The sequence below is a fragment of the Gopherus evgoodei genome, chromosome 1 (assembly GCF_007399415.2).
Source record: "Gopherus evgoodei ecotype Sinaloan lineage chromosome 1, rGopEvg1_v1.p, whole genome shotgun sequence".
NCBI classification, from domain to species: domain Eukaryota; kingdom Metazoa; phylum Chordata; order Testudines; family Testudinidae; genus Gopherus; species Gopherus evgoodei.
In genome coordinates, this window is record NC_044322.1 from 170,696,501 (window position 1) to 170,708,813 (window position 12,313).

The following is a 12,313-nucleotide window of genomic DNA, read 5'->3' on the forward strand; positions in this document are numbered from 1 at the left end:
ATCTGCCTTTTTCAGCAAATATGAGCTTTGCTTAAGGACTTTTTAAAAAGCTGATTTCTGCTCAATGGATTCTAAAAGTTAATTGTGAGACCCAGCACCTTATTGTGTCACTAGAGCCACATGTTAAAAATATCAGTGAAATATTGGTTTGAAAAAATGAGCATTTGCAAATGAGAAACCTCTGTCTCTTTAAAATAAAAAGTACCCTACTGTATAATCCAGGTTGTTGAATAACAATTTGCAAAGTTCGCTTAAAAACAAAACATTTGGGGATTTATCGGATGGAAAAAATGCATCTCAAGCACTGGTCCATCAGCATACATCTGAGGCATCTATAGTGCAGGGTACAGACTAATTGCAGCCTGTGGACACTCTCAGATGACCCATATCTTTAATGCTGTGGTGCAGCCAGATAATATTTGTATTTCTACTGTGGTTTCCTCTTCCACCGAAGTCTGAGATATTGTGTGAGTCCCAGGCTCCAGCTGACATCAGCAGTCTTTTTTTTCACATTCAAAAGGAACTGCTGCAATGTCCCCATTGAAGTTCAGTGCTGTAAATACCATACTGGGGATTATGCTGGAGAGCGAGAAGCTGACAGCTATGTGATGAATTACAGATTCATCTTATAAAGGTATCATGCCCGTTTGACTGCCTCCTCTGCCCGCTAATTCATCTCGTCTTGAATTTTTCCTAACATTCCAAACCCATGAGCAGCTACTTACAGCTGCTTCAGAAAAAGTCAGCCTGCCAGAAAAACATTTCTTCCTCCCTCAACAAATGTTGTATTCTTCCAAAAACTACATTGGCCCCAATTCAGGATGGGCAAGATACATTTTGAAAAAAAAAGGAAAATGAGGAAAATGTTGAGGTCTAATGTCTTGTAGCCACACAGAGAGAGAAATACGAGCCTTATGCCATTAAAAGGGAAGATTCCTAGCTTTCCAGTGGGATCCCACACTCATGTCGAGCATTAGAAGATCTTGAAATGTCAGATTTCAAAATTATGACACTGTTAAATACAGAAAAAAGTTTAGAGAATTTTTATGGCTCCTTCTGGATGCTGCATAATTGGCCTAACTAAATGTTCTGGATTTACAGATGGGGAGAGATGAAAATAGTCCCAGTAACATTTTTCAAACTGAATTATTCCTATAGCTTTCTATGAATAAGGGTCATATACAGAATACATGATGGCATCAACAGCTATTGTAATGACATATACAACTTTCTCATGACTATGGCACCTGTGACTAAGTCCTGGTTTACACTACACAGGTTGACATAAGGCCGCTTACGTCGACCTAATTATGTCAGTGTACACACCACAGCTTTGTCTTGCCGAGCTACATGCCCTACTACACCGACATAATAACTCCTCTTCCACTAGTGGTATAGAGCTTATGTTGGTGTAGTTATGGTGACGTGTTTGTGTAGACACTGTAGATTACTTACATCAGCTGTTGGCTGTCTTGTCAATTTCAGGGCTCCAGGCTCCCCACTTCCTGCCAGGCTGCAGCCCGGAGGCTCCGCGCTCCCCATTTAGGGAGCTGAGAAGCCCAGATGATTGGCCCCCGCTCCCAGCTGGGCAGCAGCTGGTCTCCCGGCCAGCAGTTGCACAGAGCTCAGAACCATGGTGAGGACACGCATCACCAACAGAAGGAGGGTAGTAGGACATCAGCCACTTACTTACTTATAGCATTTAATTACTGCGGTGGCTGTAAGTTTATTTAGATCAATTTAAGCCTGTAGTGTAGACATGCCCTAAGTCCTTGTCTAAACACAACGGTTGTACCACTTTAACTATACCAGTATACCCTAGTGTGAATGAAACTATGCCAGTTTAAACATCTTTATATTAATATAACTTATTCCCCATGGAAAGAAGAAAAAGCAATACTGATATCAGCATGCTTATTCTGCTGTAATGGTGTCTACTACACTATGAGTTGTGCCCACATAACTATATCATTAAAAATCACACCCCTAACTAACATTGTTACATAGGGGTGTGATTTTTAATGATATAGTTATAGATGATCAGGCTAAACTGATGTCCACAAAAACTTGGTGGTGCCTCACAAACTCTGGAGAGAAGTAAATAATAGGGGACTTAAGCAAAAGGAAGCCTTAAAATATCCCGAATAAAGGTGGTTGAATTTTTTTTTAATTATTTTTTTTATTAGGAAATGGCCATTTTTCTAAAACAAACATTTTCATTTTTGTCACCTTTTTAATCAAAATTTTACGGCAGTTTTATGATGATGTTTATCGTAACTGTCATCATTTTTTTCATGTACCAATAACCTAGTTCCAGTAAATGAAAAATATTGTTCACTACTTCAGTAATGGATTCCATGTTTGATTTAGAAAAAACAAACAAACACAATTTCATTTGGAAACTGAATGCCAGTTTTCTAAGATTTTTGGCTGAGCCATTCTAGGCAGGGTCTGTAGTAAGAGAGGCTTGGTGGGAGAAAGGCTTCTGGGAGACAGCAAGACAAGCTTGATGAGAGCCCTTGAGAGACAGCAAGACATAAAGAGACAACTTTTATTTTTAATTAAAGCTTTGCCTGGAGATTTCTAGGTACACATGTGGGCCAGTCTGACCATCCAAGCCATCCTTTTTCCTTACCAAAAGACCCTAGTCTATCATGGTATGTCTACACTCCACACTAAGCCTGGGTACTGACTCAGGTTTAAGCCCAAGCCCTCATAGCCATCTGCACACGAATCTGCCTGATTCAGGTCAGCAAGCACTCAGGATCTGAGTCTTGGGACCCTGCTAAGGGAGATGGATCAGAGCCAGAGTCCCACTGTGACTGAGGTCCAAGCTACAGACCCAAATCAGAAGATCTGTGCAGGGGAATATGGATGCGTTAGCATGGTTGTGAGACCTGTGTCCAGCAATTTTAAACCCGGGTTTACATTGCAGTGGATTTAGAAACACTGAGTCCACAAGCCTGAGTCTCATAGATGAAGGCTTAGTGTGACAACGTACACATTCCCTCAGAGAGGTCCTACTACTTTCTCAGAAGGCCACTGATCCTGCTCTGCACCCAGGGCTGGCTCCAAGCCCCAGCATGCCAAGTGTGTGCTTGGGGTGGCATGCCGCGGGGAGTGCTCTGCCGGTCGCCGGGAGGGCGGCAGGTGGCTCCAGTGGACCTCCCACAGGTGTGCCTACAGAGGGTCCGCTGGTCCCGCGGCTCTGATGGGAGGTCCACCAGAGCCGCAGGACCAGCAAGCAGCAGAGCGTTCCCCGTGGCGTACCACCATGCTTGAGGCGGTGAAATGGCTAGAGCCAGCCCTGTCTGCACCCCTCCCCTGCCCCTGGCCCAATGCCAGCTAGCATCTATTCTCTGTGCTTTGAAGAGGGAACTTAGAGGGAATCAACTGGATCACTAGCAATAAAGAATTACCCCTACCTCACCTCTGATTATATATTGGGGGAGGGAAGGCCAAGACAAAGGTTTTGCTCCCAAAATCATGGCCTTGACATTTGTCTCTGCCCTATTTCATTTTTTAAAATTATTGTACAAAAAGTTCTCATCAAGTATCGTCAATTTGCGTAATTTCAGTCGCTAATGGTCATCCTATTACTATCTGCCTTGGGATCAATGGCATTATATGACTCTTACAGAGTATAGGGAATGTGTACCTTGCAGTGTACTATAGCACTCATTAATGCTTGTCCATGTGCCTGGACAGAGTTGTGGTCGATCTCCAGAACTGGTTAAACACAGGGTGCTGCCCTGATATGTTTGTTTTTATTTTGCTTTCAGAAAAAAAAAATCTCTGTGCTCCTTTATTTGATAGGAATAAATGAATAGCAGTACATACCACTCAATTTTGTTCCAAGAGGGGGAAAAACATTTGTAACTTAATCATTTTGTTGATCCTTTCCAGTCAGTCCATAGTTCCATAGGTGATTAATTTAGTAGAAAAAGCTGTTGTGGACAGCTGGTGGTATGTCCGTCTATCCATCTGCTGATTTGAAACCATATTGGTGATCCCCACATTGATGATGGGGACTTGAAACCACAGAAAAAAAGAAGACATCCAAGTGATTTGTTTGTCAGATGTTAAAAACACCTCACACAGTGTTTGAATAAGGCAGCCAAAGATACTTAATAACACATAGTAAAAACAAATTCTGGATCTCGGCAGGCCAAGTGACATCATAATATCATTAAATATTTTAAATCAACCCATATGTTACCACCTCTAGTTTGTGAGTAACAACCATTTGGTTCTAATGCAAGTATTAATACATGTTATGTTATGAGACTTCAAAAGCTTTGCATTTTCTCAAGAGGATAAATCACTTACTACATGGCTATTGTGTTGCTCATAATTTTTCAGTGCTTGATAAACTGAGGACTGTTCCTTCCTTTCTATTACAGTACACATCAAATTTGTTAATAATGTGGTGTATGTTTTAACACAGAGATGGATGCTTGTGGACTACCTTCTCTCTTACTCAAGATTACATGGATCACCTGCTATCTCACTGGTGATTAAGTATCATCCCAGTGACACAGCAATTGTCTAGATAGAAAAGTACTATTAGGAAATTGTTTAATGATTTTTATCTTGTATATTTTAATTTAACATTAGCTGGAAACAAAACAAAAAGTCAGCAGCACATGACCAACCACCATCCCAGACACAATCAGCAAGTGCTCCCTGGGCCACAGTTCAGAAACCACTGCTCATGTACAATGGAGATGGGGGAACTGTTGTGATATGATGTCAAATGACGATGGACCTGACACTATTCTCAGCTGAATATACATTTCTGCACTGGTGCACTGAAAGATGCTGAGTGAATGGAAAAAAAAATTGAGAAAATGAAACAAACTGAACAAAATGAAAACATTTTTTTAAAGAGAGAGGTTTCCTCTGTACTTTCACGAGAACACACCACTATCAAATGCTCTTCTTTGGATGACCGCTATGTTAAGTTATGGAGATCAGAGTGATATGAATATAAGGGAGCTAATTCTAAATTTGATGTTAAACTGAAGCTTTGGGATCCATCTAGCCATGGCATTCATTATAGTGAAATATAAACAGGTACTCCCTTCTGTTCTCAAATAAAAGCTACTTTTGTATTCATTTTTGAGTCTGCATGTGCTTTTGCTTAACATCAATGGATTCTATTGCATTAATAACTTTCTAGTTTAGCAGGTTTTGTAGAAATCTATCAACATAGGGTAAACTCCTGGCCCTACTGGAAGTTTTGCCGTTGACATCAACAGAGCCATAATTTTCCCCCGTAATTCTTTTGCACATAAAGTTATGCATGGGTAGGACCATGTGGGTCAGTAACTTCATTGAGTCAGAGGTTGGCCAAACCTGACCACTCCTGAAAATCTCACTCATTGAGTTCTGGTACCTTAAACTGTTACCAAAAGTTACAATCTGATGGCCATTGGGTGGCTTCTGAGAAATGAACTGATGGTCTGAGTGTCAATGGGCAAGTCTTCCCATCACAAAACACTGCCACAGTTCAGTGTTGGTATCCTACTTCATAGTCCCAGGCTGTCATAAACAGATGGTTAAGGGTTAATGTCTCTTTTACCTGTAAAGGGTTAAGAAGCTCAGTGAACCTGGCTGACACCTGACCAGAGGACCAATGGGGGGACAAGATACTTTCAAATCTTGGTGGAGGGAAGTCTTTGTTTGTGTTGTTTGTTTTGTTCGTTGTTCGCTCTTGGGACAAAGAGGGACCAGACCTACAGCCAGACTCTCTAAATCTTTCTGAATCAGTCTTTCATGTTTCAAAATTGTAAGTATAGCCAGGCAAGGCAGATTAGTCTTATGTTTGTTTTCTTTGAACTTGTGAATGCTTTTCCTTTTGCTGGAAGGATTTTTACCTCTGTTTGCTGTAACTTTGAATCTCAGGCTGGTGTGGGGAGTCCCTCTGGTCTATATGAATCTGAGTACCCTGTAAAACATTTTCCATCCTGATTTTACAGAGATAATTTTTACCTTTTCTTTCTTTAATTAAAAGCTTTCTTTTTAAGAACCTACTTGATTTTTTCCTTGTTTTAGAATCCAGGGACTGGTGGGGGGAAAGAAGGGGGGGAAGGTTAATTCCTCTTTGTTTTAAGATCCAAGGAGTTTGGATCAGTGTAGCCTCTCTGGGTAACCCAGGGAGGGGCAAGTCTGGGGGGGAAAAGAGAGAGAAGGTTAATTTCCCCTTGTTTTAAAAGCCAAGGGGGTTGGGTCTTGGGTTCCCCAGGGAAGGTTTAGGGGGAGCAGAAGTGTGCCAGACACAGACTTCTGGCTGCTGGCAGTGTACCAGATTTAAGCTAGGAATTAAGCTTAGAAGGATCCATGCAGGTCCCCCACATTTTTACTCTAAAGTTCAAAGTGGGGGAAAAGACCTTGACACAGGCCAACATTTGAATGGCCATAGCATGAGAACTATCATCTCACTCTCCACAGACATTCTATCCAGGAAGGTTGAATTGTATATTACTGGGAGAAATTTGTGCTATTCCTTTAGCTAAGCAGAGGACTTGAAAACTGTCAATTTAGCAATTTTCATAGGCATTAAGTTAGGTAAAACCAAAAAGATTTTGAATATAAGCATATCATCGGATATCTCTTACTTGTGTACGTAGCATAGGGTTGAATGTGCGGGTCATATATATACTTGGATTCTTCACTAAATTTCACTCATATGTGGTAACTATTTAAATTCTCACTAAGAAAGACAAGTCCTATAATTTTTATTACAGTGCTACTTCTAGTTATGATGTACAATAATGAAAAAATATATAGTTATAACCACCCCATTTAGATTTAACAAATTATTTCCACTTAATCTTTGCTCTTGCTGAAACCCAGAATTACAAAACACATCTCAAGCTTGGCAATGGGAATTAGGATTGCCTTGGTTTCTAATGACACATTATTAATAATATCACTGCACCTTTTCTTTCCTTCATCTGAAAGGAATGCAGGCAGCATATGGACTTCAACATATTTTGAAGCCATTGCCTCTCTCTAATGTCTATTAAAACTATTTGCTTCCAACAACACCAGCCATTCACGAAAATGACCAGGTGATTCTAACGTAAGTACTGAGAGGTTTACAGAATGGAAAAAAGGCAAAAAGCAGTTCAAAGGATCACACAGGATCTTTTTTTATCACTTGGTATGAATGCTTGTAGCAATGACAAGAAATGTTAAGGGCACAACCCAGGGATTGAAGCCTTTCACCGTAAGACCTTCCTTTTACAGGAGATCCTGAGGACTTCAAGAAAATTGTGTTGAAATATTTGATAAAATTTAGAAAGGAGATTAGAGCAAATCTGGAAAAATAACTTAAACCAAGTGGCTAGATCTTCAAGTATACCCCCGCTGAACTTTGTGAAGTATCTCAGGGGTGGGCATAGGTGACTTCAAGCCATCTTTATGCTCCCAAGAGCCTGAACCAGGTCCTGGAACAGCCCCAGTTCTAGTGCCCTGAGGGAGCCTTCCAGTCATCAGGATCCTTCTGGAGTGTAAAAATACCTTAACCTTGCCCCCTTTCCATGCAGTGGGTGCCAGGAGTGACTAAGGGCTACAGATTTTCCTCCTGCAGGCAGCTTTCAGATCTGTCATACCAGTGCCAACTGGAATGGGCAACCAGGATCTGGCCCAAAAGCTACTGCAAAATATAAACCTTACAATGAAATCCTTTAAATCCAGTATTTCAGTGTGCAAACTTATTGATAGTTTGCTGTAGAGTCGTGATGTTACTATGCCTTTATTAGAGAACAGAAGGGCATCCGGATTATGGTCTATAGTTTGCAGTTTAAAAAAGAAATATGAATTAAGACCTGAAAAGCAAACCATGCTGAGTAACTCTTATGCCTGTACAGAGTATAACTGAAATAATTGTGGTGCCTCAGAGCTGTAATGATCCACCAGCATGGATTGCTTTACAAGATATGGGCCTCAAAATTGGAACCAAAACAAGTAACAATGAAAAATTGCAATTTAAAGATATTTTTAAGGACAAATGCAGTTGTATCACAACAGCCAATTAACTCAGAAAACATACAACTGAGTTAACAATGCCCAAGACCTTGTTAGCATTACAGCAGGGATCGGCAACCTTTCAGAAGTGTTGTGCCAAATCTTCATTTATTCACTCTAATTTAAGGTTTCATGTGAAAGTAATACATCTTAACATTTTTAGAAGGTCTATTTCTATAAGTCTATAATATATAACTAAACTATTGTTGTATGTAAAGTAAATAAGGCTTTAAAATGTTTTAAAATCTTCATTTAAAATTAAATTAGAATGCAGAGCCCCTCAGACTGGTGGCCAGTACCTGGGCAGTGTGAGTGCCACTGAAAATCAGCCCGCGTGCTGCCTTCGGCACCCGTTCCATACGTTGCATACCCCTGCATTACAGTGTAACTCACACCTCCCCAATAGGGTGTGGATCTTTGAAGTTGACAACAGGTTGTCTTAACTGAAAGTTTTGCAATGTGGGTTCTCAATAAGCTAAATTAATGGTTACACAACCATTTTTCCCCGTCACTGAAATGTACCAAGGTAAAAGCCCCAATTTGCTGAATGATGATACCAGCTGGTATTAAAATGAAGATTAGGATACTTGTTTTCATTTTGCACCACCAAATAGTATAGTTTTTGTATATGTCTCTCAAAATTCTCTGTTGCCAAATGTTTTCATGGTTATTTTACAATTGCAAGCAAGATTGCTCAGACACTACACATTAATTAGCTGACACATTCCAATCCTGTTGCTGTAAGTAAAATTTGCAGCTTTGATGGTAGGAGTCTGACTATTGGGGAGAATCTAGTCTGATTCAAATACATTTGCTGCTTAGTGCTCCCCATGGTAATTTATGTAGGAACAATGCACTGAAACACTTGGGTCCTTAGATTCTTGCTCAAGAAGCTATGTGTTTGTCCTGTACAGAAAAATGCTGCATGGTACTGTATTTCTTATACCTATGTTCTTCATCATAATTGTCTTTCAGAGACAATTAAGGTGAGGTTTCTGTGCAATATAGTTCAAAACAGAATCTAGAGAAGATTGAATATTTAGCTTTTCTGAATCTGAATATGCTACAAATCATCTAGGATCACCATTGTGATCCACAAAACCCCAACTTGGCTTCTAACTAACCCTGTAGGCATCTAAACTCACTAGGTACTAAAGTCTTGGCTACATGGCAAGTTACTATGCAGCAACAAGGTTGTGAATCTACAACACACCAGCTTACCATGCAGTAACTAGCTGTGTGTGGACCCTGTTGCAGTGCAATGAGTGTTTGAGTGCAGTGTAGCATTCTGCACTTTCAAGGATCCAGGCCTAGGGCTTGATCCAAAGCTCACTGGGCATAATAATATTCCCTTTCTCTGACCATTTATCTGTTTATTTAGACTGCAAACTCTTTGGGGTGGCAACTGTATTTCACTATGTTCAAGAACAATGTCTATTGCAATGGGACCCTGTTCAGAGCTGGGGCCTCCACATGCTACAGTCACAAATACTATTTTTATCCTTTTCAAAATCATGTGGACATTTCAAGAAACTTAAACTATTCATGGCATTTTGTAAAGATACAAAATGGCTCCTGAAAATGACAATTATTTTCATGGTCCCAGAATCATTCCATCGTCTCAAAGGACAACAATGCTGACTTTTTTTAGATGTCTACCTTTTATTGAGAACATTTTTTATTGTGCACATAACATAATTTCCAGGTCTGGCTGTTTCCCAATCAATTTATTTCCAACTGGGTTCAATTTCCAGAGAGAGGCAACTTCCTGTGATTTTTTTTTTTTTGGTCTAACAAAGGTAAAAATAGTGTTCTCCAAACAGGACTATTTAAACTGGCATGCACATGTGGCTAAATGGTTTAATTCAATTTAAATAAAAATGTTCACTGGCTGGAAATAGCCTGAAAACTGATAGTCTAAATGGGGGGAAAATGTTAAGTGTTCAGTGAAATGTGAGTTTCAGATTGTCCTGATTATCCGGTACCTTCTCTAGTTTAGATTTTTGCCCAAGTGAGCACATTTTCAAGTATGAATTAACAGAACAGATATTAACGTATGGCCTGAACTCATATGAGGGACAACCTCTAAAATGGCCTGTCATATTCTTTAATAGAGGATTTTTCTCTTCCTGGCCATCATACTCAATGTTCTACATCCTGTCGATCAATCTATGTGTCTTAGGTACTTTTATGACGCCTGTTACTGTAATATCTGAGTATCTCACTATCTTTAAGTATATAGCCTCATATTTGGTAGACAAGTACTGTTATTAACATTTTACAGATGGGGAACTCAGACATCAGAGATATTTAGGTGCCTGGATCTTCAATTATTTAGGTGCCTAATTCCTATTAAAATCAATAGAATTTAAGCAGCTAAATACATTTAAAGATCTAGACCTCTGACTTGGCTCCACAAAGGGATTTAGGTGTTGCAACATCTTATTTTAAGGCACCTCGAAAATCACTGGGATCAACAAAGCCTGAGGTGCCTAGGCTTTCTATACCATGCATAGGATGATATAGGTACCTAAGAATGGGATCCACAAAAGCCAGCACACAAAATAGAGAATCCCCTAAGCTAGGCAATGAGAGATGCCAACAAGAGGTGGCTATCCTATGCCCTGCCTCCTCAGAGTTTGGCACTTAAGTCTGAGCCGTAGGGAGATACCTATCTCTGATTGTGATCCACAGCCAGGAATTCCTCTCCTGAAGTCATCCAGCTTAGTTGCCTAAACCTTTGGGAGAATGGTTTAAGTGGCTGCCTAACTACATGCAGGATGCTTATGGGGTGGGAGGAGGAAGTACTAGCCTCCCCTATGATATTCAGCCCAGAGATTGCACTACTCACCTGGGATGTGGGAGACCCCCAGTTCAATTCCCTAGACACATCTGACAAGAAGGAAGGATCAGAACAGAGATCTGCCACCTAGCCAGTGGGCTATGGGATATTCTGATGTGGTGCTCTCTTCTATTGAAGCTGTTCCACTTTGCACAAATAATAAACTAGTAATTGGGCCAGAGACAGACTGACTATAATCCCATGGTTAGGACACACCCCTGAGGTGAGAAACTTTCGTTTAAATCCCTTTTATTTATCAGGGAAGGAGGACTGAACCAAAAACTTACACATCCTGGGTGAATACCCTAACCACTGGGCTAACAGTTATAAAGAAGTCTGCCTCCTATGCTATTTTATGTGTAGTTAGGCAAGCTCAGACAAGGCCCTCTAGATCAGGCCCCACAAGCACAATAGGCATTGTCCCGCCTATCTTCACCTGATTTGAGGATCATGTTGGAAGTTAGGTGCGAGACAGACATCCAGGTGCCCACCTGAGGCAACAATGCACATGCTTAGAGGCAGGAACGTAGGCAGCTAATTAACTTTTATTGCAAAAATTTAGGCTCCAAGTGAGTTTAGGTGCCTCCAGGGTTAGGTGGCAGTGAGCAGATGTTTAGGCAATTTTTGCAGTGGTGCCTTAAACTAGGATTTAGGTGCCTAAATTTGGGCTTTAGGCTCCTCAGTCCATTTGTGGATCTGGACTTAAGTGATTTGCTTGAGATTACACAAGATCTCTAGTCTCCGGTCAAGCACCTGCCCTTCCCTAAAGATGACTAGATGAGGCTCCCTTTGAAATTAATTATTGCCTTCCCTCACTCAGTCAAAAATGTTGCCTCACTGGTCAAGACATCTTCCAGGCACTGAGCAAGCTGACTTCATAGCATTCCCAGCACCAGCCAACCCAGACGGTACGAAAAAGACCCTGCAATCTAATTGGCCTGCTCTGTATTCAAATTGTAATTGCTTAATGCCTTTTCTTAAAGAAATGAAGAGTAACTTAATTGTACATTTAGGGTGCAGTCCTGGACTCCTTACTCAGAAAAAATAGTCAATGAAATAAATAGTGTAATAATGACCAGTGTCCATTTTCTGGTTTGGTATGAAACATAGGAAAAATATTAGTTTAAAATCTAAGGGCCTGATTCTCCTCTCATTTGCACCCTGAGTGGACATCATGGCTTAGAGAATACAGTGATGGATAATAAAGACAAATCTCTAAAATAAATCATACGAAGTGAGATTTAAAGGCAGCAGAAAAATATTCTGAACTAAGAAACAGCTAAGTATATAATATGAGAAAGAGATATAGAGCCAATAACATTGACAGGTGAGTAGAAAACAGAATGTGGCCTACATCTATCTTTGGGTTTTGTACTGCCATCCATAGTATCGAAGTACCTCCAATATTAATTAAATTGGCAATAGCAAAGTTCCACA